The 27,993-nt window shown below is 43.3% G+C and overlaps 1 long non-coding RNA gene across 1 annotated transcript; it reads right to left on the bottom strand.

The window, feature by feature from the left end:
- Window positions 1–1,140: 1,140 nt before the first annotated feature.
- On the bottom strand, window positions 1,141–27,969 carry LOC120407810. Its single transcript, XR_005600270.1, has 4 exons — window positions 27,891–27,969; window positions 5,032–5,067; window positions 4,367–4,449; window positions 1,141–1,488 (listed from the first exon to the last, which is right to left on the bottom strand). It is a non-coding gene; the product is annotated as an uncharacterized LOC120407810 (long non-coding RNA).
- Between the last annotated feature and the right edge of the window lie 24 nt (window positions 27,970–27,993).

The following is a 27,993-nucleotide window of genomic DNA, read 5'->3' as shown; positions in this document are numbered from 1 at the left end:
GGCAGGTAAACAAACTGGCCTGGCCCACTAGGGTGCTTACTCTGGCAAGCCGCGTGCCAGAGGTTGCCGACCCCTGCACTAGCTGATCAGCTAGCAGCATATTGTTCTGCTTATCACACAGGAGACACTTGTTTTGATGGTAGTTTCGGCATCCCATTCCTGATGGCAGTGCTAGCTGATGGGCGCTTGGTGTAGATACTCAGACTGTACCACTCAGGGAGCACCCCCTGGAGACAGTCCATTAACTCCACTTGCATTGAGTGCTAAAGGGAAATGTTTGCTTGCTTTCTTGGCTAGAGTTAAGGTATGATTGTAAGTGGCTGCTAAGAGACAGGAGTGGAATAATTATAAACAGAAAGGAGAGAGAGAGAATGAGACAGAAATCAGTGATGGAGGAGCAAGGCTAAAGTCCTTTTAAAACCAATAAGAGCTGCGTGTGCTCAACACTCTGAAAATAGGCCCAAGATATCTCAACCTGGGCTCCCAAAAACTGATGCACCTATTAGGGCACACTTGAAAATGTAAACTTTTAAGACCTGCCCAATGACACGCAGTGAGTCATTAGCACAGCAGTGATTAGAAATCAGGAGTCCTGGCTCCAAACCCCTGCTCTAATGTTTCATGATATGTAATGAGTAAAGGCCAAATTTTGCGCTGGCTGGTGCTGCAACGGAGAACAGAAAGGCTTTATTTGGTAGGCTGATGCTATGCTGCCAGTACTTTTAACAAAAGGGGCTTACACAGTTTCCTCCCTTTTTATCTTGAGTCAAACTTCATAACCAAGGAGAGAAGCAATACCTGCCATTTGTGCAATGCAGTCCATTCCAAACGCAAACAATATGCTCCTCAGAAGCATTTGTATGAGCCTGAGTGAAGGGTGGTTTACAGTAGTAATATCTGGAGAGAGTGACTCCATCAGAGACAGGGAAATTATCTTAATCCTTCATTCAGCTGCTGGAAGAATTTTTGCCCAGGCTCCTGAAGACACCCTTTTGTCCATCTCTGGTCAAGGATGGAATTCCATTGGGTGCGCGTAGGAGGCATGCCATTGATTGCATTTCACTGCTGTTGCAAATCAAAAGGAACAGTATGTGCCAGGCTAGAGCAGGCTGCTGTCTGCATTGGTGCTAAGAGGCTCGACATCCCACCACCAGCTGGCAGACCACACATCCTTGGAGTACATGGAGCTGGCTAGTAAACAGGCAATTTATCTAGTGCTGTCATGAATACAAGGGAAGAAGGATCCTGCCCTGCTGTTTGCCTGAGGGCAGGATGTGGGAGAGAGATCACCTACATCCCATCTACTGCTGCCATCCGACTTGCAGGTTGTTCAGGTTTGCTGGTATGCATGAACTAATAGCCCCTTTGCACACCAGCACAGAGCAATATCTAGTGTCACTGGTTTCATTTTTGAGTTCTTTTCCTTACATAACTCCTGCAGCAACACTGACATTGTGTCGTCTGGGGAGGCAACTGACAGCCATACACCTGCAGGTGAAGTGGAATAACAGAAGATAAACAGTGGAATAACAAGGTGCTGCTGATATTTATTTACACAAACATGATCCAAGCTTACTTTGGCTTCTTTCCCACTCCTGCTGCCAGCCAGTTGGATTGAGACCAGCTGAGCCTTTATTTACTAATTATTGTTTTAAAGGTCATGGACAGAGAAGGTTAAAAAAGCAAAGCAGAAACCCACTTTTAAACAGTAAGCATAAAAGTAAGCGAACTTTTAAGAAAAGAAAGAAAAATTAGAGGCTTCTTCAGAATGAAGTCCAGTAAATATGCATCCAGTGGAATAGACAGATGGTCCAGATTCTCTGCCTAGGTCCATGGATGGAGGGAACCCTCTGCATGTAGATTGCTCCCCTTCCACAAAGAAAAGTGCCTCGGCCACTTCTGCACCACCATTGCCCATGCCCATACTAAGACTGGTAAAAGAAGAGCTCATTTGCTCTGCATGTAAAATATGACTTTGAGGATCCATTCCAAGCAGGCTAATAAAAAAAAGGTAATAAAGGTAATAAAAATAAATGGAGATAGACTGAGAGAAGGGACCACCTTGAAAGAGTCAGAAGGTCAGCCCCTGCCCCCCTGCCTTCACTAGCAGGGACCATTTTCCCCCCCAAGCCCTCTCCTCTCTCCTCACTCAAAAACTGGTTTAGCAGGCCAAACCAATGCTCAAACCACTATCCCTCCCCCCCCCCCCACAATTAATTAAATATATACCATCAATCTAGAACTGAGGGGGGGGACTTGCAATCAAGTCCCAGCCAGCCCCCCCCCCCTAGCACCAGGATTTTTGCCCCAGATCCCTAGTGGGCCCCCCCAAGGATTTGAACTCACAACCTGGTTTTTAGGGGCCAATGCTCAAACCACTGAGCTATCCCTCCCCACCTAAGATGAAGTCGTGGTGTACAAATACATACTTTACTCTTAGGTGACAAGTGGTTCACAATTATCAAAAAATTCTGCTTTATGTACTTTGGGTAGAATAAGAAGTCTTGTAATATTTCAGTTCTACAATGGAAAAAATGCCTTTGTATGATAAATATTTCATTCTAAAAATGTCTCATTTAGGTACTGTCACATTCATATTTGCTGATCCTCTGTTACAGCAAGGAAACTGTGAATCTGATGGCAAGGAGGGCGTGCATGAAATTAAAAGGAAAAATGGGTGAAGAATACAGAACACCGTGCAAAGAAATTCATGTGAAGATCAAAGAAGACTATGAAGACTTTAGAAAAAAGAAATTGAGAGAGGTGGCTGAAAAGAACAAGAGTCTGAAGAAGGTAGAAAGAGCTGTTATGCTGAAACAGATTATCCTGGCAGTGCTGAAAGATGAAAATAGTGAAAGGTCATCAGAAAGGAGCAAGATGAATGAAATATGTATAAAATTCTACGATGACCTCTACTCCTTGCATGTTAATGTCCAGCGTACACCATCAAGGCAGTAGGTTACAGAAGAAGTTTTTGATGTTATGTGGGAAAAAATTGAATACGCAGTTCATAACATAAAGAGAAGGAAGAGTCCAGGAGTGGACAATGTTTGGCTGGAATATCTCAAAGCAAGGGAAGATACTCTCTTCAAAGCGTTGATGCAACAGTTCACCATCTACATCAAAAGCAAGCGTGTTCCAGATGTGTGGAAGAAATCAAAAACAATACTATTGATGAAGAAAGACAATCCAAAAGAACTGATCAACTACCGTCTGATCACACTCCTCTCACAAGTGTATAAAGTCTTCACCCATGTCATATTCAATTGGATTAAGAAGGATCTTGAAATACACAAAAGCAGAGAACAAACTGGTTTCCGCTCAGGGTATTCAACAATTGATCACATCCACTAAGTTCGGCAGCTCATCGAAAAATGCAAGGAATACAAAGTACCATTGTGTATTGCATTTGTCGACTACAAAAAGGCATTCAACTCAGTAGAGATTAACACTGTACTCAACGCACTCAATGAAATCGGAATTGACTGAGGTACAATGACCTTCTGGCGGAAATTAACTGCTCAACAGAGATAACATTATTCAGTGTCCCCTGCATTATTGCTATATGCAGAGGAGTCAGACAAGGTGACACAATCTCACCAAAGCTGTTTACATTAGTACTGGAGTTGCTGTTCAAAAATTGAATTGGGAAGAAGGAATCAGAATTGACGGAGAACAGTTAACGCATCTTCTCTTCGCTGATGATTGTGTAATCCTGGCAAAGGACACAGCAGAACTGGAGAACAAATTGCAGCAACTGAAAACACTTTTGCATGATATCAGGTTGGAAGTGAACACATCGAAGATGAAGTGGATGCGGAATGAGCATTGTGCAGAAGGAATCATCACTATAAATGGGAAAGAAATTGAGGAGGTCGACAAATATATTTACCTGGGTCAGCAGCTGAGCAGAGACAACTCATTCGAAGGGGAATGCAGTAGGACACGAAAGGCAGGGTGGGTAAGTTTCAACAAAATAAAGGCATCTAATGCATGATGACCTGCCCATGAAGAAAAGGAAAGAACTGTTTAACTCCACTGTTCTGCCAGCAATGAAATACGGAGCAGAAAGCTGGTCAACGACAAAAGTGGAGGAAGAAAAATTCACTGTCACCTAGAGAGCAATGGAAAGGTGAATGTATAAGATATTGCTCCTTGATCAGAGGTGAGCGATGTAGTGCAGGCAATGTACGACGCAAAGTGAAGATGGGCGGGTCATGTCATTGGCAGGCAAGACAATAGGTGGACAGCCCGCATCAGTGACTAGATCCCCAGAGACCACGTGCGACTGCTGAGCAGACCGAAAACATGCTGGGCCAATCACATCACAAAACGTTTTGGCCAGAAATGGAAAGAACATACTCACAACAAAATAGAATGGTGTGGCATCGACTTGCATTCGTGGATGGACGGACCAGGACAAGCCAGACAAAGGTGACATTCGTATTTCTAAGAAAATATATATTTTAGTACTATTATAGTTTATATAAAATTATTCATGATCAGAAGTTAGTTTAACAAATTGTATCAAAACTCTGTCATTTAAATTATTCCACTATGGCATTAATTAATCTCTAACTTGCCATTTGTTTTGCAGAGCTGATGACTAGCATTTCTAAACCTGAAACTGAAAATTGGCCATTACTCTGGTAAATTATCTTTACAAATTTAACTGAAGCACTGCATAATATCTTAGAACCATGTAAACTGGCACCACTTATGTTAGCCTAATACCTCTTGACTGAAAATATGTATTTTTATAAAAGGAAATAAATTTCAAGCTTAAAAAAAGGGGGGGGAGGTTGGACTAGATGACTTTTATGGTCCTTCTCACCCCATGGTTCTATGATTCCTGTGGAGTGCAGGGTTTGCTTTGGGGGAAACAGTGGAGACTGGACAGTTGAAGGGAGGACTTTGTACAATAGTCAGCCTATGATGTGGTTATGAGAGATGCTTTAAAATGCCAACAAATAAATAGTTATACTGTTTGTTTAAATTCATGATCAGATACATAGATACAGTCATACTTACCAAGGGCCAAATCATGGCTGATCCCATGCAGGTGCCCTAAAGAGTAAGAGAAGATGTAAAAAGCCCCTTCTGTGTTTACAGACCTGAGTTAATTTGGCTGAGCACACTGGGCAGTTAAAGGGAGATGGAAGTAGTGCTACCAGCAATGCTGGTGTTCCCTAAAGGGATTATGCCTGTGTAGGGAATGGGTGTGGCCAGTCATTCAGGGTAGAGAGACAAGCAGTCCTGCATGCAGTGGTGAGTCAAGTCTGCTCTCTTCCAAAAATGCAGTCTTCACAAGTTCAGTTTTACCAGTTTTTGTGCCCTTCATAGTGCCCATGCCCAGCTGCAACAACAACCTTTTCAAATTATGATGCATTTATGGCATGTCTTCACTGGAGTACAAACAGCTCCCTACCCAGCATAGGCAGGGCAATGATGAGCCATGCTAATAAATAACAGAGAATATAGGATGATGTGTTGTGCGAGAGCCATTTTATTGGCATGTGAGAACGTAGTGCTGCTGTGTAATAACTTATCAATGCTGTGTTTTGACATGGTTGTTGGGGAATTTGCTGTATGAATATGTTGGCATAGTTTACTAGTCAGTTGTGAAAACAAGCAACTACCAAGACAATGACTCAATATAAATGCCAAAGAAATCCACCAGAGTACCATTTAACTTCAAAAAAGGGAACTACACAAAATGAGGAAACTAGTGAAATGGAAATTAAAAGAAACAGTCACAAGGATGAAATGCCTGAAAACAGCATGAACACTATTTAAAAACACCATAATGGTGGCTCAAATTGTATACTCCAAATAATAATAATTTAAAAAAAAACAGTAAGAGGGCCAGAAAAATGCCAAGCTAACAGCAGAATAAAAGAAGTGATTAGAGGCAAAAAGGCATCCTTTGCAAATTGGAAGTTAAATCCTACTGAGGAAAATAGCAAGGAGCATAAACTCTGGCAAGTCAAGTATAAAAGTATAATAAGGCAGACTAAGAAAGAATTTGAAGAGCAACTAGTTAAGGATGCAAAAACTAACAGATTTTTTTGTAGAGAATATCAGAAGCAGGAATCCTGCCAGACAGACAGTGGGGCTACTGGATGATCGCGGTGCTAACATAGCACTCAAGGCCATTGTAAAGAAGCTAAATGAATTCTTTGCATTGGTTTTCACTGCAGAGGATATAAGGCCATTCCTTTTAGGTGACAAATCTGAAGAACTTTCCCAGACTGAGGTATCAATAGAGTAGCATACTGGAACATATTGATAAACTAAACAGTAATAGACACCGGGACCAGAGGGTATTCATCCAAGAGTTCAGAAGGTACTCAAATATGAAATTGCAGAACAACTAATTGTGGTATGTAACCTATTGCTTGAATCACCGTCTGTACAAATGACTGGAAGGCAGCTAATGTAAAGCCAATTTTTAAAAAAAGTTTGAGGTGATGCTGGTAATTACAGGCCAGTAAGTTTAACTTGAGTACCAGACAAATTGGTTGAAATGAAAAAGAACAGAATTATCACATATAGTTAAACACAATTTGTTAGGGAAGAGTCAACATAGTTTTTGTAAAAGGAAATCATGCCTCACCAATGGGGAGTCAACAAGCATGTACATAAGATCGATCCAGTTGATATTGTCTATTTGGACTTTCAGAAAGCTTTTGAAAAGGTCCCTTGCCAAAGGCTCTGAAGCACAGTAAGCAGTCATAGGATAAGAGGGAAGGTCCTCACAGGGACAAGTAACTGGTTAAAAGGTAAGAAGCAAAGGGTAAGAATAAATGGTCAGTTTTCATAATGGAAAGAGGTAAATAGCAGGGTTCCCCCAAAGGATCTATACTGGGACCTGTGCTGTTGTAGAGTAGCAGCCGTGTTAGTCGGTATCTGCAAAAAAACCAGGAGTACTTGTGGCACCTTAGAGACTAACACATTTATTTGAGCATAAGCTTTCGTGGGCTACAGCCCACTTCTTCGGATGCATAGAATGGAACACACAGAAAGAAGATATTTATACATACAGAGAACATGAAAAGGTGGAAGTAGCCATGCCAACTGTAAGAGGCCAATCAACTGAGATGAGTTATCATCAGCAGGAGAAAAAAAACCTTTGAAGTGATAATCGAGATGACCCATAGAAGGCGTGAGGAGAATTTAACATGGGGAAATAGAGTCAATTAGTGTAATGACCCAATCATTCCCAGTTTCTGTTTAAACCTAAGTTAATTGTATCTAATTTGCATATTAATTCAAGTTCAGCGGTCTCTCTTTGGCAGGGGCGGCTCTAGGCACCAGCAAAACAAGCTGGTGCCTAGGGCGGCAAAATATAGGGGGCGTCCCCTGCCGCCGGGGAGGGCGGGAGGCTGGGCCGGCGGACCATGGCTGCGGCAGGTCAACGTGGACCTGCGCAGGCATGACTGCGGAGGCGCTGGACCTCCCGCAGGCATGGCTGCGGCACATCAACCGGAGCCGCGGGACCACAACACCCGCCGCAGTCATGCCTGCGGCAGGTCCGCTCCTCCCGGGCTCTGGTCGACCTGCCGCAGGCATGCCTGCGGGAGCTCAACCGGAGCCGCGGGAAGAGGGGACCCGCCGCAGGACCGGGGAAGGGCGGCGCAGCGCACCGCGCTGCTTGGGGCAGCGTGATTTCTAGAGCCGCCCCTGCTCTTTGGAGTCTGTTTTTGAAGGTTTTTTGTTGCAAAATTGCCACTTTCAGGTCTGTCACGTGGTTAGAGAGGTTGAAGTGTTCTCCCACTGGTTTTTGAATGTTATGATTCCTGATGTCAGATTTGTGTCCGTTTATTCTTTTGCGTAGAGATTGTCCAGTTTGTCCAATGTATATGGCAGAGGGGCATTGCTGTTGTACATATTCATAAGTGATATGGCTCTAGGGATTTTGCCTCCCCAAGCACGGCAGGCAGGCTGCCTTCGGCAGCTTGCCTGCGGAGGGTCCACTGGTCCCGCGGCTTCAGCGGACCTCCCGCGACCAGCAGACCCTCCGCAGGCATGCCTGCAGGAGGTCCACGGAAGCCGCGGGACCAGCGGACCCTCCATAGGCAAGCTGCCGAAGGCAGCCTGCCTGCCGCCCTCGTGGCGACTGGCAGAGCGCCCCCCGTGGCTTGCCGCCCCAAGCATGCGCTTGGCGTGCTGGGGCCTGGAGCTGCCCCTGCCCAAACCTACTTGGACCTTCTGGGTAAGCATGATCAAGGCACTGTAGCCCCAACCCAGTCTAAGAGTGGAGAAATCACATGATTCCATTCTAGAAAAGGTAAAGACATGAGGCCTCTTAGCTGTGGGAGTGCACTCAGAAAAAACAGGGAGGGGATGGATGTTCAGTAATCCCTGAAACCATGGCAGATGTTTGTGCTATAACATTTTTATTATTGCCATGAGCTTGGAATGTTCATCTTGCACCATAAATGAATTAAGCAGGTCATCCCAAACAAGTACCAATAAAACCATTATGCCAAGCCAGCATATGTTTTGTAGATGCTATCTGTCTATTTAAGGTACCTGCATTATTGGAATTTATGAGTTCCTCACAATGCTACATTACAAACAAAACCCAAACCCCACTATTTTAGAAGTGGTTAAAGAGTTTTAAAAAATGTTATTGGCATACAGACAAGTATACAGACCACAGGGAAAGAGGTTATAACAAAAACATATAGAAATCTAAAAATTAACCTACAGTGGATGATTTATATGTAATACTTCTGAGGTACAGTACTGGGGGACCTTCCAAGATCAGAGGCAAGTGCTCTGTATTCCATTGGGTAGCTGGGAATCTTCTCTTTTCCAGTCTCCCATTTCTAGCCATGAATAATAACAAGGTATTGGGTATCAGAACCTCACTCCCAGTCTGGTTCCTGTACAGAAGGCAAAAGGGCCAGACTAACATAAAGGGTTAGTATTTGGCTGGGAGAGGATCCCCCTGGCACAGCCACAGTGGAAGATAGCCACACGACTGCCTCCTGAGAACACCTTCACAAGCCTTGGTGTAGGGGTGAACCACAAGCAGGGTGGGGGTTGGAAAGATGTGTCTGCTGCAGGCCCACAGCCCCATGGAGATTCCAGGTGGTGGCCCATGGAGGCAGCTGTAATTAAGGGAGGTTCCTGCAGGGCTGACTCAGTTACTCTGGGGGCCTCCAGCCCCCGGAGAAGCCTCGTATCAGGAGAATACAAAGGCTTAACGCTACCCTCCCATGGGGCTGCAAGTTCTGTGCTGTGCTGCCTAGAGAGTCTCGCCATGGGACTTTAAATCTGCTATTGCTCCAGGACTGAACAAGGCCATCCTGGAGCTGCATGCTACAGTAATTTGGTGGGAGGGAATTTTGGCAGGTTGGTGGTTGTTTATTTTAACTGTTTTAACTACCTGTGTTTGAAGATGCTCAGAGGTTTGGAATGCTTGACGACATCTCAGCGGGCATGGTCTAATGGAAACTGGGCAAGAGAGGCATTCAGAGGTGCGTGAAAAATGCAGTTTCATCACACGGATGTGACACCACGTGTGGCATACATCGTTTTACTACACGGGTGGCACAACTTAAAAAAAAACACTTCATTCGCCCAAAGGGGCCTATGCTATAGCTTACAGCACGCTTGTCAGGGAAACCCTTGCTATCAAGAACCATGTTTAAATATGATTCAGTCCTATGGCTACAACTGTAGTGAAATGTAATGTAAACAGGTCTTTACTTATGTTATGAAACTTGTGGACTATGGTGCTGTTATAAACCCAATACTGTCCTCCAGTTTCCTCCTGTTCCCTTGTTGTTTTATTTGGGTGTCACCTCACAGAATGAGTTGATAATCTCATTACAGGCTAATCCTGTTTACTCTTTTAGCAGAACAGTATTGTAATTGCCTACTTACTTCCTTTTCTTACCACCTACTTCTCTTGTTCCTGTGTTCTCTCTCAGGACTCTCACTTCATAACATCTAACCTCTTGGTGAGAGTGCGTATCCTGTTTACTGGTTAGTATTCCAGCCTTGTCAAATTCACCTTCCTGCCTTATGTCCTTTCAATAAATAGTTTATTTTGAGCCAAACATGCAAATCTTAATCTGTAGCTCTCCTTTGCTCAATTCACCAAGGCTGATAATGGCTGTGCTCTATGGCAGTGGTTCTCAAGCAGGGGTATGTGTACCCTGGGGATACATCAACTCATTTAGATATTTGCCTAGTTTTATAACAGGCTACATAAAAAGCACTAGCAAAGTCAGTCAAACAAACTAAAATTTCATACAGACAAAATGAGAAAGTAAGCAATTTGTCAGTAATAGTGTGCTGTGAAACTTTTGTATTTTTATGTCTGATTTCATAAGTAAGTAGTTTTTAAGTGAAGTGAAGCTTGGGGGTACACAAGACAAATCAGATTCCTGAAAGGGGTACAGTAGTCTGGAAAGGTGGAGAACCATTACTCTATGGCAATTAAAACTGCTCAATTGACTTTTCAGGCCTACATTATTTTTCCAGAGCCAAAATTAAAGCGTTTATTGCAGGTTTTTTCTTTACACCCCCCAAAACAGAAAAAAGGCTGGTATCAATGTAAATAACATACATACAATTAGATGCTCAGATACTATGGAGATAAGCAGGGTGTAAATTAAATGTCTTAGTTGACAGAGAGGTTATATTGATTTCTAGTGGTAAGGACATTTTAAATAATTAATTATTAATTGAGAAAGAGAGAATACAAATATCTGGAGCACATACATAGATGTGATCTGTTTCAGTAAACTTACTTCTGGAACCACAGTTGTACAACAAGGTGAGAAACAGGTTGGTGTGATTATATTCATCTTGTTGAGAGCTAAGTGTATTCATAATAGGAGACCTGACTTGCATTAGTTTTTGCATATATATCTTTATATTTTTGTCATAACTGTTTACTGCTCATGGAAAGTGACAGACTAAAAGCCATGGAAACTAAAGCCTTTTACTTACTTTTACATCCTGGGAAGTGACTAAGCAAATTTCTCCACATAGTCATAATAGAATAATCCTATTGTGGAGGGACAAGGAAAAGGATACCTGAGCAAAATCAGGTTACTTCAAGGGTTTTTTAGTCTCATTCCATCTGCATGCACCCTAGACCATATAGAAAGGGTTCTTCAGGGTCTGGGAAGTTGGGGGCAGTGCTAAGGAATCCCTCCCTCATGTAGAGAATAGGAGATGAACACAATGACCCCTCTCCCCCATACAGATTATGGGCACAATTTGTGGTTTGAAAAGATTCACAAAATTAATTACAGCTCTTAAACCTCCTACAAGTTACTATGAGTATAATGTAATAACATTTTAATTAAATTTGGTAATCACCACACTATTTTATACATTAACTGCATTGCACACTCTCTCCCTGTCCCGACCAATGTAGTTAAACCAACCGAATTTTCTAGTATAGACCCAGCGTCAGCACTGAGAGACAATCCTGGCCCTTACATTAAAAAAAAATTACCGTTAGAGGTGTGATGGGTCTTAACCTCCATCATCTACAAGGTAAGGGATAAAACACCAGTTAGTCATGCTCTGTACCTGGGGAGGTGGCTGATTACCTAATTGCCTCCAGGCACGAAGAGGCAAAGCTTGGCCTTATAAGTAGATGGAGGGTGCTCAGTTGAGGAGGGAAAGGGCTGAGGTAGGCAGACTAAGGAAGACATAGGGATTGGTCCCCCCTGGTGGGTCCTGGAAAAAGAAGAAGAATCAAGTCTAGAGCCCTGATTTAGATGCTGCCAAATTAGACAATCCCAGCTGAAATAGTATTTCATTTTAATTTACCTGAGGGAATGAGATCACATGCCAAAAATTGGGACAAACTTTTTTTATGCTGGACAGCCAAATCTGAAGCCTTAGTTGCCAGGTTCCGATTTATTTTATTTTATTTTATTAAACCAACTTCTGTTCTTTCAAAAGAAGGGTTATGTCAAGTGTCCTTGCCCATTTTCACATGTCACCAGCCCCCACTGATTGACTTTGTTTATTCAGGATTCTCCATTAATGTGATTAGACCCAGCCATAGAGAATATATAGTCATTGGGCACAAGAATCCAGTGGATGGTATTTTGTAACTAAAGCACTTTTAGCCAGAAATTTTCTACTGGATTCAAAGTACAATAATTGAAAATAATAATGAACTATAGCCCTATCTGTTGCTTATTGGGAACCTAGAATTCAATCTTAGCTTCACAGGCAGAAGAGAGAGCATTTTACAAATATCCTCTAGACCTGAAGAGGCTGTACAGTAAATGTGGCCATATGTACCGTACTGGAGTTGAGACCAAAATTATATTTTAAGAATACAAAAACATTTTACGGTGAGTCATTGGTCCTGACTATAGTGGTGAAAGTGACCACAAAGTTTGTGCATAGTCTATACAGTGACCGTAAAATGGCTGCCAAAACCTTTAATTTCCATTTGTCTTAGCAGAACTAAACACAGACTTTAAACAAAATGCTATTCTTTCACAACAGCAGATTAAAAGTTTAGTTTAAGCATTAACTCCTGCCATGCTGTAGTGCTGTGTAAGGCCCAGTGAATGAGCCAGTGTGCTATATGTTTCAGGGATTCAGAGGAAACAATGGAAATGCAGCTGTGCAATTGTGGGCATAGCCTGAGCAGTGTTATCTGGGGGGAAAAAAATCTCAGTCTCCTTTTTCAATACATTTTGCTGTTACAATTCAGGGATTTAGCTAAGGATATATTTCAAGATACAGTGTGATCTACTGGATCATGCAATAGGAAGCAAGAACTTCTGAGCTCTAATCTGACCTCTGACACTGACTCCCTATGTAGCCTGGGACAAGTCCCTAAAAGCTCTCTCTGTGTTAAATGGAGACAATACCTCCTTCGTGGGGTGCTTGTCAAGATTAATTAGTCCACTTTGGAATGGCACTTTAAAGATGTCAAGTACATAGGACCTGATCCAAAGCTCATTGAAGGCAATGGGAGTCCTTCCATTGACTTCACTGGGTGTTGTATTAGGCCCTTAGTACTAGTACAGTAGCCCAGTGAGTGACTAATATAAAACAGTGCTTCCATCAGTACCAAACTAGAGAGCACCTGGAGCTTTGTGCACTGTGCATAAACCCTTCCTTATAAACATCCATACTGTAGCCTACCTCTGGCCCTGTCCTACTCCCATTGAAGATAAAAAGCTACCTTGGGCTGCAGGATCAGGTTTGTTTCCACTCAGTGATATTACTCATGTGAGTAGAGCTTGCAGATCTGAACCTCAGTCTCAGGAGAGTATTTCCCATCAATAAAAATGCAAAATTGCAGCCCTACTGTGTACACCTTACTTTACATCTCACTTGTTCGTAAAATGAAAAGTAGACGATGTCATGAACGAACCTGACAGCTAAGAATATTGATGCTTTTTAGAACACAAAACTATTTGAAAAAGTTGATTATTTGGCTCTTTGTATAGTACAAGAACAAAAAATGTCGAGGATAGATTGTTTCTTCCAGACTATACTGAAAGAATGGGATTATCTGTGTGTTTCTGTGCATTTGACTGAAGGAAGTTGTATCATTGGAATACATGATTCCGTCGGGAAAGCCTAAGTAACTTTTCTGCAGCAGCAAGTAAACAAGAAGTGAGCTGGAACTTTTGTGCAAGGACTTTTTGCTGGAATAAATCAGAATCCTGGAACTCTGTTTTCAATGTAATATTTATTCAGAAAACCCTCAGGCTTTGTTTGAAGATTCCATATCTACTCATGTGTTACTCTGATGTGACATTTGGAGAGACAGATCTCCAAAACCCTGACTTTTGCCAGCTTAAGTTTTTGGATTTTTAAGAGATGCTCTTTCACCTCTTTAAAAATTTTGAGAATCACAGAATGCTGGGAGCTCTACAGTGATCAAATTATGCCTCTCAGCAGAGGTAGATAGTAAAGCATCCTTAGAAATATAGGGCCTTAGATAGAAGAGGTGAATAACCTGATTAAGAATAACGTGAAATCTCTGACAAGAAACACCTTAGCTGATTATTTTTTAATATGGCTTTGGCTCTGATCCTACATTGGAATTGCCTGGTCACTGTCTGTGCATACACAGTTCTCAAGGCAAGATCAGGGCCTTAAATTATTAAATAATGTGCATCGTTTATTTAACATGGTATAGCTCACTCATGAATTAATTAAACATATCTAAATTTATTTTGAAGAGTTTCTTCTTCTTCCTGGGTTCCTGTTGCCCAATCTTTAGATTACGTATTAATTATATTGATTATTTAAGAATCCTCAGTTATCACTTTGAGGGTTGCTAGGTTCTTGACCCAAGATCAGGCCCAGTATTATTCAAATTATTACATAGTTGGGAACCCCAATGTGTACAGGTGCAACACTCACAGAATAGAAACTCTTTTATATTTACAAAGATAGTTTATGAATACATCTAACAGAGTCACAAACACCCCAGTTTAGTAAAATAGATAGAGATACTACAGAATGTCCTTTGCACGTCCATATACTCACACCAACCCTAGCAGAATAATCTGAAATGTTAGCCATTGTCTTCCTCATCACCATCACCTTCCCCCTCATCACCAGTGACCATCATTCTGGCACCTCCCAAGGCAAAAACTATAAGGCAAAAAATAAGGTTGCAGCCATACATGGATCTTATGTTTTAGCTCATCGTCATCAGGGGTGGCTCTAGGAATTGTGCTGCCCCAAGCACGGCGGCACGCCGCGGGGGGCACTCTGGCAGTCGCCGGTCCCGCGGCTCCGGTGGACCTCCTGCAGACGTGCCTGCGGAGGGTCCGCTGGTCCTGCGGATGCTCCACCAAAGCCGCGGGACCAGTGGACCCTCCGCAGGCATGCCTGCGGGAGGTCCACCGGAGCTGCCTGCCACCCTCCCGCGGCACGTCGCCCCAAGCGCGCGCTTGGCGCGCTGGGGTCTGGAGCCGGCCCTGATCGTCATCTACCTACGTGAATTTTCTAGGTGCTGAGCACCAGCACCTCCCATTGAAGCAAATAGGAATTGTGGGTGCTCACCGCTTTTGAAAGCCAATTGTCTTTATCAATGCAAAGTTTATCTGTTCAAAGTGCATAGGCCTTAAGCCTTATGCTAACTTGCTGACGCTAATGTCTTAAAGCAGGGGTCGGCAACCTATGGCCCGCGTGCCAAAGATGGCAGGGGAGATGATTTTTAATGGCCCCCAGCAGCGGGCTGAGCCGGACCCCAGTAGGCAGCAGCGCGCCATTAAAAATGCTGCCTGACCCAGCCCACTCTTCTCCACCCCAAGCCTACCGCTCTCTCTGGTGGGGGCAGGGGGCAGAAGCAAGCTTGGTCCTGCCAGCTGCTGCTGTATGGCAGGCTCCGCCAGCAGCCAAGCTTCCCCCCGGCGCCTCTTCCCCAGGGGCGGCTCTAGACATTCGCTGCCCCAAGCACGGTGGCACGCCACGGGGGGCGCTCTGCTGGTCGCCGGTCCCGCGACTCCGGTTGACCTCCCGCAGACATGCCTGTGGAGGGTCTGCTGGTCCCGCGGCTTCAGTGGACCTCCCGCAGGCGTGCCTGCAGAGGGTCCGCTGGTCCACCGAAGCCGCAGGACCAGCGGACCCTCCACAGGCATGCCGCCGAAGGCAGCCTGCCTGCTGCCCTCCCGGCGACTGGCACAGCGCCCCCCACGGCATGCCGCCCCAAGCACGCGCTTGGCGTGCTGAGGCCTGGAGCCGCCCCTGCTCTTCCCCCAGCATGCTGCGTCGAGCCCCATCTCCTCTCCCTCCTTGCCACCGATGGCCCTTGCGAGGGAGGGGAGAAGAGCAGCCCAAGTGCCCTCGCTGCTCAGACCGGTAAGGAGGCGGGGAAGGGAGGCAGGAGCAGGGCCTTGGGGAAGGGGATTAGGAGCAGGGCATATCCCTCCAGCCCCCTGCCGTGAGCTGTGGGGTGGAATTCGGTCATACACAATCTTACTGCAAGTGTATGTATGGACATTTCCTAATTCTGGAGCATATGGGAGAAGGGAGCCTAGTAATGGCCTGAATTTTCCAGGTGCTGAGTGCCAGCATCTCCCATTGAAGCAAATAGGAATTGTGGGTGCTCAGCACTTTTGAAAGTCAGCTGTCTTTACACTTGACTGTGCACTTTATACAGGACACAGTAAGAAGATAGTTCTCATCATTGCACTGGTGATGTACATGAATTGCCTTCATATGAACTGTTTGGTTTAATTTCATAGAGAGGAAAAACTGTTTCTACAGTTTAATCTTGTTAATGGTCCATTAAAATGGAAGTGGAGAGTGAAGAAAAAACATGAACTCAGAAAAAGAAGAAAACCTACTTGTACTTGTTACAGTGAAGAAATAGTTTCTCAGACCTACAAGATGATTAAGCTCCTGGAGGCCTGGGTTATCTGATGCATATTTATCAGCTATGCAAGTTAAACTAACTTTAACTTTATCTGCCCTAATTTTTAACACCGCTTTAAATTCATAATTATCTTGTCTGTAGAGACTCCAATTTATTTCAGCGTGGGCAGGATTTTACTCCACGTAAATTAGTTAAATTTACTGAGCAATACACTGGCAAGCCTGAGGCCTTTCAAGGCAGCTTCAAAAGATCTGGGAATGGAGACAATTGTTAAATACAGCTGTCTAAGGTGAAATTCATTGCTATACAGAGGGCCAGGACAAGGCTGTGAAATACTTACATTCCACTTAAGATCTCAAATTAGAAAGTTGGGGGTAAGGATGCCTGTATGCTAAAAAAAAATTCAGGAATCACTGGATTAGGGAAACTCTGCTCCTTGGCTTCTGACCACACTGAGGCCTGGCCTAAATTAAAAAGTTAGGTCGACCCAGCTATGTCACTCAAGGTGTGAAAAATCCATACCCCGAGCAATGTAGTTAACCTGACCTAACCCACAGTGTAGACAGAGCTAAATCAACGGAATAATTCTTTTGTTTACCTACCTACCACCTCTCGGGGAAGTGGATTACCTAGGCTGACAAGAGAACCCCTCCCATCAGTGTAGGTAGTGTCTACACTGAGGTACTACAGCAGTGCAGCTGCAGTTTTTGGGTTGCCAACCCTTCAGGATTGGCCTGGAGTCCCCCGGAATCAGCGTTGATCCCCCGGTGACTATCATAAGCAATCTGGGCAATTTTTTAATAGGTTATTTTAAGAAAATGACATTACATCACATTGGGGGAAAAAATGTCCCAGAATAGCTTCAGTCAGAGTTGACAACCCTAGCAGTGGTGCAGCTGTGCCACTGTGACGTTTCAAATGTAGACAAACCCTGAGAGATAAATCATAGACATGGGCAATTTTGTATTATTTGATCAAAGCCAGAAACATTTTAATTCAAGGCTTTTGTTTTCAGATGATCTGTTGGGACACTGTTTATGAGCTTAGAGTTAAGCATGTTTCTCATGATGCTTTATTCACCTTTAGTAATAAACCATTAATAGTAACATTTGATTCAGGTCTAGAGCTAAGTTACTCTATCAAGCAGTCATCTAGAGTTGTGTAACTATGATTTCCACATGCAAATTAATATTCTCACCTTAGATATTTTTGGGATCAAAGCTTTTTCTAAAATACACATAGACAAGTACTATTGTCTTTAGTGGAAACTGTATGTGCTTATATTAGGGTAAAGTTGTCCTTAGATATCTATCACTAAGGCCTGGTCTACACTGGGTGGGATCGATCTAAGATATGCAACTTCAGCTACGAGAATAGCATAGCTGAAGTCAATGTATCTTAGATCGACTTAGAATCACTTACTTCGCATCCTCACGGCACGGGATCGATGGCCGACGCTCCCCCATCGACTTTGCTTCCGACTCTCGCCGAGCTGGAGTTCAGCAGTTGATGGGAGAGCGATCAGGGATCAATTTATCACGTCTACACTACATGCAATAAATCGATCCCTGATAGATGGATCGCTACCCGCCAATCCGGCGGGGGGTGTAGGCATACCCCACGAGCCCGATTCTGCTCCTATTGAAGTCAATTAACATTTTGCCTATCTGTAGAGTGATAACAGTAACATGAGTGCAGTTAATTACACCAGATCCTTTTACAAAACAGCAAAAACATAACTTCCCTTGGGTTTTTTGGTTTGTTTTTAGTTGTTGTGAAGTGGTGGGAGATTGGATGTATGTTGGAACATAACATCCTAAAATAGAGTTATACTCGTGGATACAGTGAGCAGACTCATTTGTGTGACTTCCTTTAGTAATCCACGGAAGGACTATGCAGCTAGTACCAAAAGAGCCTTGGGGAGGAAGGAATCAATGGTACCATTTTCTCTCTTCAAAATGCCTGGAGAGCAAATCTCATTAGTCTATGGTAGCTCTGCTGTCTGGCTTTCTGTTTATCACTCCTTACTAGTTTGGAATCTGCACATCCTGTTGTGCTTTTTACTCTATATGCTCCTCAGGCTTTCTGAAGAACAGAGCTGAAAAATGATTCAACAAATAAAAACTTACTACAAAAATTTAGCCTTTCTACTCATGGAATATCACAATTTCTTCACTGTCTGACTCTTTTTATGTCTCTTTTAACTGTATGGATTCATATCTCTCAACCTCCGAAGGCCCAAATGTGATGCTATTTGTGACACAGACCCAAAATGGAGGGCACAAAACATTCATCCAGGAAAGTTAAAACACTGAGATTCATTCCTTTAGTATAAATAACTCTTTCTATAATCTCTGTTTCATGATTTTTAATTTTCAATATAAATAATTTTCAACAATAAAATTGAGGGAATGTCAAATATGTGGTAACTTTGGGAGTAAAAGGAGTGATGTCCTTGAAATAAAGGGATATTTGAGATCTATCACAAATTTCTCTGTCAATAATTATGATTTGAGTTGTTAATTAGTTATGAATGGACAGAAGTCACAGGATATCACTTCTATTTCCTGACTGGATCACTACCAGCACAAATAGTTGTGATTATCAATTTAAAATTCAGTTTCTGTGAATACTTGTGCCTGTTAAACAAATAATCAGAGAAAACGAATGGAGAAAAGATCTGGGAGTGTGTGTAAAGTAAATTCATTTAAAATTGTGAGCAGATATATTCACTGGAAGTTGTTTGTAGCCTTCATCTTTAGGAGCAGAATGACTCAGACATAGTAACCCTCTCTCTTTTCCTAGAGCAGCTAACTCTGTGTCTCTTTCAATGCTCTGTGATCCCAGCCAAAGTAAAAATCTAATGATTTGTACTAATATGTATCTACTGGTGTATTCATTCATGTCATTATAACTGCCAGGCTCCATAAGAATCTGATCCTGCTGTCAGGCAACATTTTCACTTAAATTTTTCTGAGTACAGAGTGCAAGATCAGGACCTGAAATAGTCATGACTGTATGATATGGTACAATATTATCCCTTTAGCATCTATAGAGAACTTGCTTTCCCTCTCCTAATGCAATTTATCTTGCTTAATAGAATCATAGAATATCAAGGTTGGAAGGGACCTTAGGAGGTCATCTAGTCCAATCCCCTGCTCAAAGCAGGACCAATCCCCAGACCCCTAAATAGCCCTCTCAAAGATTGAGCTCAGAACCCTAGGTATAGCAGGCCAATGCTCAAACCACTGAGTTATCCCTTCCCCTAACCTTCAACCTTGCAGTTTTCTATCTGCTGTTGAAATTCTGCTTACATACATGATTTCATATTTCCTCAAGATAAGGTAAAATAATGCTGATATTTAGAATTATAGTGAATGCGAAGTGTTCAGTTAATTTCAGAACTACCAATGGCCAAAATTGAGTATTAATTAGTAAAGCGGTATTTGTGAATTAACCATGTTTTTGATAAGACATTAAAGCATCTCTTTTAAACTTAATCAATCTGCTTTTAAAAATTTTCCACTTAGGAAAAAAAATGAAGAAAAAACAAGCAGTGAGGCATCATGGTAAAGAGATAAAGTGTCCAGTTTTCTAATAAAATGTCTCTTAAAATAGTCATCTCCGTTGAATTCATCTTATGGGAAAGACTTAGTGAGAACGTAGGTTATAAACAGAAGGGCTCAGTGCTGCTCTCATTGAAGTCAATAGTAAAGTTCACATTGACTTCAGTTGGAGTAGCATCAGGTCCAGGCGAGGAGCTCATGCTTAATTTGCTTGACAACTGGGTTTAACATTAGCAGCAGAATTTGTATGCTAAGAGGAGTAGTGCTGTTGGAGTTCATTGTACCAAGCTGATATATGCCACTTAATAATATTTAACACTTATAATGTTTTATATTTTCAAATCACTGCACAAATATTAACCAATTAATGAGCCTTGACATTTAAATTCACAAAGGCTTTTTTAACTCTTATACAGTCCAGTATTTCCCATTAGTGGTCAAAGAGGAGAGGGTCCATAGCAGGTACTCCTCTTTGCAGGATTGCCACCAGAGAAAGACATCTGTCGCAGTTGTAAAAGGCCTGGACTTCCAAGAGGGTACTCAGTGGGTCCTTGCTGCTGGGTGCAGTATCCAATTAAGGATGCGGTAGTGTGTCTGGTCAGTGGTTGCTGCTGTTGCAGCCATGAAGCGAGCTTATTGGGAGAAGGTTCTGTGGAAGCATTAGTAGTACTTAGGGCAGCATGAGAGTAGCCCTGAGCAGCCTCTTAGTCATCTTGAGCCTGATAAGAGAGAAAGGGACAAAGATGGAGGGATACGGAAGTGGTCAAAAACAAAGGGGGAAAGGGGAAAGGAAAACAAGGTAGGAGACAAAGGAAGAGTGTATGACATGGAAGATAATAGCAAAACATAGAATTTGGGGTCCGCAGATATTGGGAGCAGGACCAGCCACGCTCCACAACCCTGCCCCTCTAGATTTCCCATCTCTGAGCTAAGAAACAAAGAGTTCTGTGGCACCTTACAGACTAACAGATGTATTGGAGCATAAGCTTTCATGGGTGAATACCCACTTCATCAGAAGTCTGACAAAGTGGGTATTGACCCACAAAAGCTCATGCTCCAATACATCTGTTAGTCTGTAAGGTGCCACAGGACTCTCTGTTGCTTTTTACAGATCCAGACTAACACGGCTACCCAGGGCTGCCCAGGGGGGAGGGGCAAGTGGGGCAATTTGCCCCGGGCCCTGCAGGGGCCCCCACAAGAATATAGTATTCTATAGTATTGCAACTTTTTTTTATGGAAGGGGCCCCCAAAATTGCTTTGCCCCAGGCCCCCTGAATCCTCTGGGTGGCCCTGCGGCTACATCTCTGATACTTGACATCTCTGATCTGTGTCACCAGCTTTCACTTTCCCTAGGGCATCTTTTTGGGATGCTACTGAGCTGCAGGGGGACCCAGCTAATGGCACTACAGGTCCTGCAAGAGCAATAGGAAGGGTGGGAGCTGTCGACCTCCTGTGTGATCTTGGGCAAGTCACTAAGGGACAAAAAGTATTTAGGCACCTAATTCCCATTGATTTGGAACTTAGGTGCCTACATCCCTTTAAAAATCTGGCCCTTAGCTTCTCTGCACCTCAGTTCCGCATCTGTATAATAGGGATAATAGCAGTGCACTACCTGTCCAGTGTTGTGAGGATAAATACATGGAAGATTGTGAGGTGCTCAGACACTATGATTATGTGGGTCATATAAGTACCTGAATAATTTAAACACTGGGAAATGTTGTGGAAAATGAAGATATCCAGGCCTTAAATAAGAACAGACTATCCACTTCTTTCTACATTCTAAATGTTAGGAGTACAGGGGTAGAAATCGTTATTTAATAGTGCCTGTAAGTGTGCTAGGTGTATCACAGAAACACACAGAAAACAGGTCTTTGCCCGAAGGCCCTGATCCTACAATTATCCCTTTCCCTCTGTGGGTAGGCCCTTCATAGGCACCGACTCCATGGGTGCTCTGGGCCTGGATCACTCACAGGGGGAAAAAAAAAAAAAAGTGGGTGCTCAGAATCCCTGCCAATTAGCTCCTCCCTTCCGCCCCCCCCCCACCGATCAGGAGGCACTAGGGGGGAGGGGGAGGAGTGGGGGCAGGAAGAGGCGGGATGGGGCGGGAAGAGGTGGAGCGGGTGGGGGCTGGGGGTAAGGGGTGGAGTGGGGCAGGGACTGGGGTGGAGAGGGGGTTGAGTACCTCCTAGGAACTCAGAAACTTTGCGCCTCTGAGGCCCTTGACTTCGATGGGGAGCCATATAGGGGCAGAAGCCTGCCAGTGAGGAGAACATTGCCGTATCACGGCCTAAAGTATGCTCAGGATAGAGAAGTGAGGATGTAAGATATACCTTGAGGATGGACTCAGATATGTAATTAAGTGGGTACTCAGGTTCAGATTACATACGTTATACTAATACAAATGTTTTCCTCCTTTTTATTGTAAAAATAAAGGCACAACACAGAATAAAAACAACTCTGCTTTGTTAAAAACTTATAGAAGGGATACAAAGCTGCTTTCAATTTAACCTGCCCTAGACAAATATCTGTATGAAAATGTTTCTCAACTTTACTTTTAAATATGTTAGAGGTTTTATTTTCTCTCCATCAATATTTAAATGGTTACAATGTGTATTCACACAATAAATATAATCCCTTTATTCCGGTTTAAGAGGATTTAAGTTAACCAAAGCCATTTGTGAGACACAACCCAAAAATGATATTTGAAAAGTTATATGTTCTGGGCCTGAGGCTGCTTCCATATAAGTAAGTGACTGTTGCCACTGTCCTCAATGGGAGCAGCATTGGGCCCACTATTAGTATGGCTAGCTTCTCAGGAATTATGATTACTATTTAATATTTATAGCACCCAGAGCCCCCAACCAGAATTGGGGCTCCATTGTGCCACGTACTATCCATATACAGATGAAGACATGGCCCTAGTTCCTAAGAGGTTACAATCTAAGGGCTGGATCCTGCCACTATTGCACCCGGGTGGACTGCTGTGTCTGCGTGGTGTCCCATTGAAGTTATTGAAGCGCTAGGTGGGTACAACAGTCCATTCCAGCACAACACAGTGCAGGATTGAGGCCTAAGAAGTAACATATAAAGGGTGTGAGAGGGACTCAATCAAGCTTTTAAAATATCATAAAGTAAAGCATCACTTCCCCCCTTCTCCCTACCCTAGCTACTCCTGCTTGTCTGATTTCTTACATGCATGGCAGCAGAGGTTGGTCTTGAGGAGAGATCTGAAGAAGGGGGGGGGCAGTCAGTAGCCTTACAGATTGAGTTAAAGGAAGAGGGAAATCAAGGACTGATGAGGCATGGAGATATTTGTGTGAGAATCTGGACAGACAAGGCTGATATCACTGACCGGATGAAGGAGGTGGAGGTAACACAATAGAAAACAAGAACAGATAAGCAAAGAAGGGCAGAGTTGTGAACAGTCTTATTCCTCAAGGCAAGAAGCTTGAACTGAATGTGGTGAAATGAGGAAGCCAATGGAAGGATTCAAAATAGTTACCCTTATAAATCTTCTTGTTGTATATGTTCTAATTAAAGTTCCCAAATTCTTTCCACTACTGTGCACACTAAAGTAAATCAGTTTAATTTCACATCCATAAATCAGATTTAAATTCCACTCATCACTACACAGTTAGTAAGACTGTTACCATTTTTTTGTCTTTTATCCTTTATTTAGAAATTTATATTTAGTTGCACTGGTTTCTTTCAAGCCCTCTTCTGCATCTTGTTGCAGGATTGGTTTCATATAGTACTGTAAGTCGCTGAGCTATCTGATCCAGCATGACATTTAAGCATGTGCTTAACTTTAATCATGTGAGTAATCCCCATTGGATACTGCACTAGCAGTGTAATATAGGGATCAATCCTGCAATATACTGAGTTAGCGTACATCATGCAGAATATTTTAATTTAAGGCTCCCTTGTAGAGCATTTAATCATGCAAATAGCTGATTAACATTGCAATAAGTATTAATTGAATAAAGTTTGCAGCATGGGTGTTAAAGATAGATGTAGTGTTTTCTGCAGCACAGGGAGTACAATCGATCTGCTGAATTATCAGTATCTTCAGTATTCTCAGTGGGTGAAATCCTGGCTCCACTTAAGCCAATGAGACTTTTGCCCTAACTTTAATTTCACCTAGTATGTTTTTCAGGAACAGAATGTAAGTAAAGTATAAACATTTCCAGCACGTGCATTAGATTTAATTTTTTATTGGCCAGGTGATTTACCTTTCTCTTTTTTTACATTCATGAGAATATACAATTTATTAATGTAATTTATTTAACCTGAATGAGGATACAGATGTGTAGTTCTTCATTGCTCTTCTCTGTAAACTTGTGCGCCTCTTAAATTGTACACAGAGTTTATCACAGGCAAAGGAGAACAGGAAATTTTGTGGAGACTCCCTGATAACATATTGCCAGCTCATCCTTGGGATTTGCAGGATTGGGTCCCTAATGATGGAGAAAGCAGCAAAGAATCCTGTGGCACCTTATAGACTAACAGACGTTTTAGAGCATGAGCTTTCGTGGGTGAATAGCCACTTTGTCGGATGCAAGTAGTGGAAATTTCCAGGGGCAGGTATATATATGCAAGCAAGAAGCAAGCTAGAGATAACGAGGTTAGATCAATCAGGGAGGATGAGGCCCTGTTCTAGCAGTTGAGGTGTGAAAACCAAGGGAGGAGAAACTGGTTTTGTAGTTGGCAAGCCATTCACAGTCTTTGTTTAATCCTGAGCTGATGGTGTCAAATTTGCAGATGAACTGAAGCTCAGCAGTTTCTCTCTGAAGTCTGGTCCTGAAGTTTTTTTGCTGCAGGATGGCCACCTTAAGATCTGCTATTGTGTGGCTAGGGAGGTTGAAGTGTTCTCCTACAGGTTTTTGTATATTGCCATTCCTAATATCTGATTTGTGTCCATTTATCCTTTTCCGTAGAGACTGTCCAGTTTGGCTGATGTACATAGCAGAGGGGCATTGCTGGCATATGATGGCGTATATTACATTGGTGGACGTGCAGGTGAATGAACCGGTGATGGTGTGGCTGATCTAGTTAGATCCTGTGATGGTGTCGCTGGTGTAGATATGTGGGCAGAGTTGGCATCGAGGCATTGTCCTGGACAATGATCCCACACTTTCACAGGCCTTGGGTGGCAGGCCAGTCCTCGCCCACAGACAACCTGCCAACCTGAAGCATATTCTCACCAGTAACTGCACACCGCACCATAGTAACTCTAGCTCAGGAACCAATCCATGCAACAAACCTCGATGCCAACTCTGCCCACATATCTACACCAGCGACACCATCACAGGACCTAACCAGATCAGCCACACGATCACCGGTTCATTCACCTGCACGTCCACCAATGTAATATACGCCATCATATGCCAGCAATGCCCCTCTGCTATGTACATCGGCCAAACTGGACAGTCTCTACGGAAAAGGATAAATGGACACAAATCAGATATTAGGAATGGCAATATACAAAAACCTGTAGGAGAACACTTCAACCTCCCTGGCCACACAATAGCAGATCTTAAGGTGGCCATCCTGCAGCAAAAAAACTTCAGGACCAGACTTCAGAGAGAAACTGCTGAGCTTCAGTTCATCTGCAAATTTGACACCATCAGCTCAGGATTAAACAAACACTGTGAATGGCTTGCCAACTACAAAACCAGTTTCTCCTCCCTTGGTTTTCACACCTCAACTGCTAGAACAGGGTCTCATCCTCCCTGATTGAACTAACCTTGTTATCTCTAGTTTTGCTTCTTGCTTGCATATATATACCTGCCCCTGGAAATTTCCACTACTTGCATCCGACGAAGTGGGTATTCACCCACGAAAGCTCATGCTCAAACATCTGTTAGTCTATAAGGTGCCACAGGATTCTTTGCTGCTTTTACAGATCCAGACTAACACGGCTACCCCTCTGATAATGATGGAGAGATATCTTAAAAGTCTTAATTATGGAATTCCTTAAAGGCTACTCTAGTCCAACAATAGCTCGGGAAGCAGCTTGGCAACACACAGATGCTTCCACTAAGGCCTGGTCTACACTGGGGCGGGGGGGTCGAACTAAGGTACGCAACTTCAGCTACGTGAATAGCGTAGCTGAAGTCGAACTACCTTAGTTCGAGTTACTTACCCGTCCTCACGGCGCGGGATCGACGTCCGCGGCTCCTCCGTCGACTCAGCCACCGCCATTCGTGGTGGTGGAGTTCCGGAGTCGACGGGAGCGCGTTTGGAGTTCGATATATCGCGTCTAGATGAGACGTGATATATCGAACTCCGAGAATTCGATTGCTACCCGCCGATCCGGTGGGTTGTGAAGACGTACCCTGAGATTTCTTAGGTAAAAGCTGTTGCCTTGTGAATGTATCAAAAATATATCCACTATCCAATGTTCCTAAAAACCTATTGTTGCAAGAATGATGCCTTCTATAAAAGGGCCTGCTCCTGCTCCCATTGCAGTCAATGTGAGTTTTGCAATTGACTTCAATGAGAGCAGGCACTCAGGCCCCAAAGCTGCCTTGTTGATAACTGCATTATAAATATAACTTTTAAAAGGGGTTATAAAGTTAATAAAAAAAGACTTGCCTGTCACATCTAACAGGGCCTCCAAGACAACGTGTACTTACATTGCACAAGTTTCACGTGTACTGATATCAGCTAATAGGCCAGGCAATTTTTTAAAATGTTCATATAATCTATTTGGCAAAACTCCAAATATGCATAGCACAGAGTATGCAAAATATTCTCAGCACATCATTTCTCTCCTATTCTTCATTAGCTGGAGGAAAGTGATTGCCAAATACAACTGCGGAAATGGGAAACAATGCGTAGAGGAAAAGTCCCACACCATTAAGGCATCCGTTTCTTTCCCCTGCCATAAATAAATTCAACATGTCTTTAAAGGCAAGACTAAATGGCTCCAGGAAATTCTCATTAAGGAAAAAGCCCCTGCCTGTGCTGTTCACTTTCATTTGACATTTACAACCCACTAGCAAGTTTTCTCTTAGTCAACAGAGAAGTTACTTTATAAGTAATAGCCAATAAAACAAGTTAGCTAGCCTATTACCAGTGAATTTTAATCCTCTGCACTGGCTGTGCAGAATGCTAACACCCAAGGGTTTGACCCTGCTTCTATAAAAGTCAGTGACAGAATTTAGATCATACTTCTGCACTTTGTTGTTGAAGGCTCAGTATGTGTTCCAAAACTCAGCCCTTCAAGACAGCAAATCCTTTATTGGGAAACCAGAGATAATGCAACAAGTAAAATAAATGCCCTAAAGGTAAAATGCAATAGATGCAATTAAGTTTTGCTTTAACTGTGGCAGGCATGCTATGTTATGATGGGAGAGGAAGCAAGATAAGACAGGATGAAAAAAAAAGTGTGTGCTGTTTGTTACAGATCAGGAGCACCAGGCTGGAGATAAGCCAAGCCTTTCATCTGCAGAGTATTTGTATTAAAATTGTCATATTTAATACAAAATACACAGTAGTCTAAAATGGGAATGTGGTTTATACCATTATCGCTGTAAAACTTGGGCACAAAGATGGTGTATTAAAGGGACATAAGGGAATGCACCTTCCTGTTATAAAGGTTTACTGGGCAAGGACCTGATCCTCTAATCAGAGCTGCCTAGGTGCAGCAATCCACGATCGTAGCGGGAAAACTGTGAAACTGACTATGTGCAGTGCTTTTAGAAATCTTTGTGGTGGGTGGGTTACGTTTTGCTCTTCACTCAGCTAACTGGGAACTTAGCGGTCATTTCTCTCTCTGAGGGCAGGATCAGGGCCTCGGAGACAGAGGGAGGAAGGGGAAAGTGGTGATCAAAGTGCTTAGAACAGCCCAATGATTCCCCCCGCTTTGTTTTTTGTGACACTGGCTCCAAGTCCCCGCACCCTCCTCTGTCTCGGTGCTCGGAGAGCGACAGACAGGCAGAAGGGGCGGCTCGCAGGAGACACCGAGCCCCACTTACCCTGGCGTATCATTGCTGCTCTGCGGCACAATCCAGCCCCGGGCAGGAGCAGTGGCTGGGTGTCCTGGGCCGGCTGAGATTCAAACCCCGGCCAGCCCCTCCC

This window comes from Mauremys reevesii, linkage group 6 (genome assembly GCF_016161935.1).
Source record: "Mauremys reevesii isolate NIE-2019 linkage group 6, ASM1616193v1, whole genome shotgun sequence".
NCBI lineage: Eukaryota > Metazoa > Chordata > Testudines > Geoemydidae > Mauremys > Mauremys reevesii.
This window is presented reverse-complemented; position numbering and strand designations above follow the sequence as displayed.